Below are 7,293 nucleotides of genomic sequence, written 5' to 3'. Positions count from 1 at the left end.
TTCCCTCTTAGGACCACCTTTGCTGCATCCCCAAGATTTTGAACAGTTTTGTTTTCATTTTAATTTGTTTCCATGAATTTTTTAAATTCTTCTTTAATTTCTTGGTTGACCCATTCATTCTTTAGTAGGGTGCTCTTTAACCTCCAACTATTTGAGTTCCTTCCAAATTTCCTCCTGTGATTGAGTTCAAGTTTGAAAGTATTGTGGTCTGAAAATATGCAGGGAATAATCCCAGTCTTTTGGTACTGGTTGAGACCTGATTCGTGACCCAGTATGTGATCCATGCTGGAGAATGTTCCAGGTGCACTCGAGAAGAATGTGTATTCTGTTGCTTTAGGATGGAATGCTCTGTATGTATCTGTGAAGTCCATCTGGTCCAGTGTGTCATTCAAAGCCCTTGTTTCTTTGTGGATCTTCTGCTTGGATGATCTGTCCATTGCAGTGAGTGGGGTATTAAAGTCCCTTACTATTATTGTATTATTATCAGTGTGTTTCTTTAATTTTGTTATTAATTGATTTATACAGTTGGCTGCTCCCATGTTAGGTGTATAAATATTTACAATTGTTAGACATTCTTGTTGGATAGACCCTTTAAGTATGATATAATGTCCTTCCTTGTTTCTTATTACAGTCTTTGATTTAAAATCTAATTTGTCTGATATAAGGATTGCAACCCCAGCTTTTTTTCGATGTCCATTAGCATGATAAATGGTTCTCCACTCCCTCACTTTCAATCTAGAGGTGCCTTTGGGTCCAAAATGAGTCTTTTATAGAAAGCATATTGATGGGTCTTGCTTTTTTTTTTTTTTCATGTCTCCAGAGCATTTATTCTTTCCCAGTGGGGACGGTGTAGGGGGTCCAAGTGGTCTGAGGGGAGCAGACCCCTACGTGTACCACATGAAGCCGTAGGTGGCGTTGAGAATCTCCTCATTCGTGCGCAGCCCATAGAGCTCGCCCATCATGGGAGTCACCCAGCGTGTTGTGTGGAACACAGACTCACCCACCTTCCAGTCAGGCACATCCTTCATGATGATGGCCTCCTCCTCCAGGTTCTCTCGAAGCATCTGCAAGACCCTCCGGTCCTTCTCTGCCTGCAACAGTGGCATCAGCACGATGCGGGCCTCGAAGTGCTCAATCTGCAAGCGCCCGACAGTCCCCGACGAGGGAGGTTCCGCTTGTAGTCGATGGGGCTATAACCCCCCGGCGGGTGGGTCTTGCTTTTTTATCCAATCTGATACCCTGTGTATTTTGACTGGGGCATTTAGCCCATTTACATTCAGAGTAACTATTGAAAGATATGAATTTAGTGCCATTGTATTGCCTGTAAAATCATTGTTTCTGCAGATTGTTTCTGCTCCTTTCTAGACTATGTTACAAAGTCCCACTCTTCGCAGGTGACATGATACTCTACGTGGAAAACCCAAAACACTCCACCCCAAAATTGCTAGAACTCATACAGGAATTCAGCAACATGGCGGGATATAAAATCAGTGCACAGAAATCAGTTGCATTTCTGTACACTAACAATGAGACCGAAGAAAGAGAAATTAAGAAATTAAGGAGTCGATCCCATTTACAATTATACCTCAAACTGTAAGATACCTAGGAATAAAACTAACCAAAGAGGCAAAGGATCTATATTCAGAAAACTACAGAACACTCATGAAAGAAATTGAGGAAGATAAAGAAATGGAAAAACGTTCCATGTTCATGGATTGGAAGAACAAATATTGTTAAAATGTCTATGCTACCTAGAGCAATCTGTACTTATAATGCAATCCTATCAAAATACCATCAACTTTTTTTCACAGAGCTGGAACAAATAATCCTAAAATTTATATGAAACCAGAAAAAAATCCCGAATAGCCAGAGGAATGTTGAAAAAGAAAACCAAAGCTGGTGGCATCACAATGCTGGACTTCAAGCTCTGTTACAAAGCTGTATCATCAAGACAGTATGGTACTTGCACAAAACAGACACATAGATCAATGGAACAGAATAGAGAACCCATAAAAGAACACTCACTGCTATGGTCAACTAATCTTTGACAAAGCAGGAAAGAATATCCAATGGAAAAAAGACAACCTCTTCAACAAATGGTCTTGGATAAATTGGACAGCTGCATGCAGAAGAATGAAACTGGACCATTTTCTTACACCATACATAAAAATAGACTCAAAATGGATGAAAAACCTAAATGTGAGACAGGAATCCATCAAACTCCTAGAGGAGAACACAGGCAGCTACCTCTGTGACCTTGGCCGCAGCAACTTCTTGCTAGATACATCACCGAAGGCAAGGAAAACAAAGGCAAAAATGAACTGTTGGGACTTCCATCAAGATAAAAAGCTTTTACACAGCAAAGGAAACAGTCAACAAAACCAAAACAGCCCACAGAATGGGAGAAAATATTTGCAAGTGTCTTATCAGATAAAGGGCTAGTATCCAAAATCTATAAAGAACTTATCAAACTCACTCAAAAAACAAATAATCCAGTAAAGAAATGGACAGAAGACATGAACAGTCATCTCTCCAAAGAAGATAACCAAATGGCCAATAGACATATGAAAAAAATGCTCCACATCACTTGGCATCAGGGAAATACAAATCAAAACCACAATGAATACCACCTCACACCAGTCAGAATGGCTAAAATTCACAACTCAGGAAACAACAAATATTGGTGAGGATGCGGAGAAAGGGGAACCCTCTTACACTGTTGGTGGGAATGCAAACTGGGGCAGCCACTCTGGAAAACAGTATGGCAGTTCCTCAAAAAGCTGAAAATAGAGCTACCCTATGACCCAGGAATTGCGCTACTGGGTATTTACCCCAAAGATAAGAATGTAGGGATCCAAAGGGACACCTGCACTCCAATATTTATAGCAGTAATGTCCACAATAGCCAAACTATGGAAAGAGCACAGATGTCCATCGACAGATGAATGGATAAAGTGGTGTGTGTGTGTGTGTGTGTGTGTGTATACACACACACACACACACACACATATATGTATATACATACAATGGAATACTACTCAGCCACCAAAAAAAAAAAAAAAAAATTCTTGCTATTTGCATTGTGGATGGAACCAGAGGGTATTATGCTAAGTGAAGGTCAATCAGAGAAAGACAATTATATTATCTCACTCATATGTGGAATTTAAGAAACAAAACAGAGGATCACAGCTTGGAAGGGAGGGAAAAAATAAAACAAGGCAAAATCAGAGGGAGACAAACCATAAGAGACTCTTAAATCATAGGAAACAAACTGAGGGTTGGTTGAGGGGAGAGGGTGGGGGCATAGGGTAACTGGGTGATGGACATTAAGGAGGGCACATGATGTAATGAGCAATGGGTATTATATTAGACTGATGAATCACTGAACTCTATCTCTGAAACTAATAATGCACTATATGTCAATTAATTTTATTTAAATAAAAAAATGGTGTTTAAAAGAACAGTGTGGGGAGGGAGTTTATTATGGCTGAGGAGGAAACCTGCTTTTGTGGACCTTTAAAATATGTAATCAGCCATTAAAGAGTTTCTGCTACTGGTGAAGAAATGAGAGTCACCAAAGTAGCACTATCCTTATTAAAAAAATCTAGCAAGACTTCCTTATTTCTAATTTTAAAAAACGTATTCCTTTAGTAAATAAAATGTGGTAAGAGAAACCATTTGCAGAATCCAGAAGAGTCTCTGAATAGCTGTTTTATGGAAGAAATCCCATCAAAACCCAGCAACGCTTAGAAAAATGCATTTGAGCATTAATGCCCAATGAGTTTCTTAGCTGGTTTTCCTTCATTGCAGTTCTGAGGTCTGTCTTGATTTTTTCTCAACCATGACTCTGTGGTGATCTTGGCACACCTTGGAGACAACAGTGCCTAAGCCCTCTGCTCATTGGCCAGCTCTTTTCTCATCTTGTCCTCATTTCTCTTCATCCATCCAGCTAAGACCTTGTACGTCAGATGTTCTCACCATCTTCTCAAACTCAATACATTCAAAGCTTAAGCTCATGATTTTTCTCACTTTATCTCCTGTTCATGGAACCACCTTTCTCAGTGCTCCAAGCTCCCTGCTGAGCCTCATAATCTCTTACTGCCTAAAACTAAGATGTTGCTGGGGCCTCTAACATTCCTATATGGTTCTCTTGTCCTTTGTCACTGTCCTGGTTGTCAGCCACCACTTAGTCTTGCTCACATGGCTGACAGAGGCTGCACTCTCCAGCCACTCTGTGATTTCAGATGTCCTGTCTTGTCCCAGCATTCCCCTGAGAGAAAACTCTGATGCTTCACAAGGCATCCTGGCGTCTCCTTCCTTACCTGCTTGACTTGTGGGCTGGCCGTTATCAGGCCCCATCCACTCTGTTCTCTCTCCATGCCCCCTCCCAGTGCTCCAAGTGGTGCCCTTTCTTCACTAGACCTATGTGTCAAGCTCCCATACACCCTGCTCCACACTGAACCACCACTATGCATATGAAAGCACTTCATAAATTGGGCTCTAGCCCACAAATAAGCCTATTTTTTCTTCCAAATTTTTATTTAAATTTTAGTTAGCTAACATACAATGTACTATTGGTTTCAGGAGTAGAATTCAGTGATTGGTAACTTATATGTAACACCCAGTGCTCATCGTAACAAATGCCCTCCTTAATACCCATCACCCATTTAGCCCATCCCCCATATCCCTCCATCAGTCCTCGGTTTGTTCTCTATCGTTAAGAGTCTCTTATGGTTGGCCTCCCCCTCTCTTTTTCTCTTTTTTTCCCCTTCCCACATGTTCATTTGTTTTGTTTCCTAAATTGCACATATGAGTGCAATACAATGATATTGTCTTTGACTGACTTATTTTGCTTAGCATAATACACTCTAGCCCAATCCATGTTGCTGCAAATGGCAAAATTTCATTCTTTTTCGATGGCTGAGTAATATTCCAGTGTGGGTGTATGTGTATGTGTATAGGCACACATACACATATACATAACATATGTATACATATGCACATATACATACACATACACATATTCCACCTCTTCTTTATCCCTTCATCAGTCAGTGGACACTTGGGCTCTTTCCATAGTTTGGCTATTGTTGATAATGCTGCTATAAACACTGGGGTGCATGTGCCCCTTTGAATCTATATTTTTGTATCCTTTGGGTAAATACCTACTAGTGCAATTGCTGGATCATAGGGTGGTTCTATTTTTAACTTCTTGATGAACCTCCATACTGTTTTCCAGAGTGGCTGCACCAGTTTGCATTCCCACTAACAACGTAAGAGGGTTCCCCTTTCTCCACATCCTTGCCCACATCTGTTGTTTCCTGTGTTGTTAATTTTAGCCATTCTGAATGGTGAGAGGTGGTATCTCATCATGGTTTTGATTTGTTTTTCCTTGATGATGAGTGATGTTGAACATCTGTTTTCATGTGTCTGTTAGCTATCTGGGTGTCTTCTTTGGAAAAATGTCTGTTCATGTTCTTCTGCCTATTTCTTAACTGGATTATTTGTTTTTTGGGTGTTGAGTTTGATAAGTTGAGTTTTATAGATTTGGGGTACTAACCCTTTATCAGATATGTCATTTGCAAATATCATCTCCTATCCCATAAGCTGCCTTTTAGTTTTGTTGATGGTTTCCTTTTCTGTGCAGAAGCTTTTTATGTTGATGAAATCCCAATAGTTCATTTTTGCTTTTTGTTTCCCTTGCCTCTGGAGATGTGTCTAGTAAGAAGTTGCTGTGGCCAAAGTCAAAGAGGTTGCTGCCTGTGTTCTCCTCTAGGATTTTGATGGATTCCTGTCTCACATTTAGGTCTTTCATCCATTTTGAGTTTATTTTTATGTGTGGTATAAGAAGGTGGTCCAGTTTCATTCTTCTGCATGTGGCTGTCCGGTTTTCCCAATATGATTTGTTGAAGAGACTGTCTTTTTTCCACTGGATATTCTTTCCTGCTTTGTCAAAGATTAGTTGACCATATAGTTGTGGGTCCATTTCTGGGTTCTCTGTTCTGTTCTGTTGATGTATATGTCTGTTTTTGTGCCAGTACCATACTGTCTTAATGATTACAGGTTTGTAATAAAGCTCGAAGTCCAGAATTGTGATGTCTCCCACTTTGCTTTTCTTTTTCAGGATTGCTTAGGCTATTCATGGTCTTTGGTGGTTCCATATTAATTTTAGGATTTTTGTTCTAGCTCTCTGAAAGATGATGGTGGTATTTTGATAGGGATTGCATTAAATGTATAGATTACATTGAATAGTATAGACATTTTAACAATGTATGTTCTTCCAATTCATGAGCATGGAATTTTTTCCCATGCCTTTGTGTTCTCTTTGGTTTCTTTCATAAGTATTCTATAGTTTTCAGAGTACAGATCTTTTACCTCTTTGGTTAGTTTTATTCCTAGGTATCTTATGTTTTTGGTGCACATCAATGCCCATATTGTGCACTCTGTGAAGCTTGCTCTTTAAACCTTCCCAGATTACCCATGGTACTTCCAGTCTATCCTATGGTACGACAATTTAGCCTTTGATTTCTAGGATTCTAAAGTGCATATACACATGCCTTCTTGGCCCAGCAATTCTAATAGAGCATTTTATGTATTTTCCTCTCAATTTCTAGTTTGAACACTAAATTATTACTTAATTCATAAACTGTGCTGATATATGTTCCATATTCAGCTATGTGTGTATAATCCTAACTATAATGCATCATTTTAGAGATTGTTGTAGAGACAGACAGTATAAGAAAATCAATAGAGTATTATATGAATGGACCTTCTAAGGTTATACCAACTGTATTAAATGAATTGGTTAGTTTTCTTTTTCTTGATTTTGATAAAACTTGCCTTTAAACTTAACTACTGGTTTTGGGACTTTTTTGTGAGCAGGTGTGACTGAGGATTAAATTTCACTAAGGTCAATGTTATTGGCTTGCCCAGATGTTCTCTTTCCTTTTGAGCCAGTTTTAATATTTCCTAAGTACGCACCTTTTTGATTTTGGTACCATAACCCCACTTTACAGGTGAAAAAAATTGAGGCTTAAAAACAGTGCTGGATGCTGTGGAAAAAAGTATGATGATTCCTCAAAAAATTAAAAGTAGATTTGCCATATGATCCAGTAATTCCACTTCTGAAAATATAACCAAAAGAATTGAAAGTGGGGACTTGGACAAATATTTATACACTCATGTTCATAGTAGCATTATTCACAAGAGCCAAAAGGTGGAAGCAACTGCAGCACCCACTGATGGATGAATGGATAAACAAATGTGGTATATACACAATGGAATACGACTCAGC

At 39.2% G+C, this 7,293-nt stretch overlaps 1 pseudogene; it reads right to left on the bottom strand.

Moving 5' to 3' along the window:
• Nucleotides 1-839: 839 nt before the first annotated feature.
• Nucleotides 840-7,000, bottom strand: LOC113912352 (annotated as a pseudogene).
• Between the last annotated feature and the right edge of the window lie 293 nt (nucleotides 7,001-7,293).

This window comes from Zalophus californianus, chromosome 14, assembly GCF_009762305.2.
Source record: "Zalophus californianus isolate mZalCal1 chromosome 14, mZalCal1.pri.v2, whole genome shotgun sequence".
Taxonomy (NCBI): domain Eukaryota; kingdom Metazoa; phylum Chordata; class Mammalia; order Carnivora; family Otariidae; genus Zalophus; species Zalophus californianus.
This window is presented reverse-complemented; position numbering and strand designations above follow the sequence as displayed.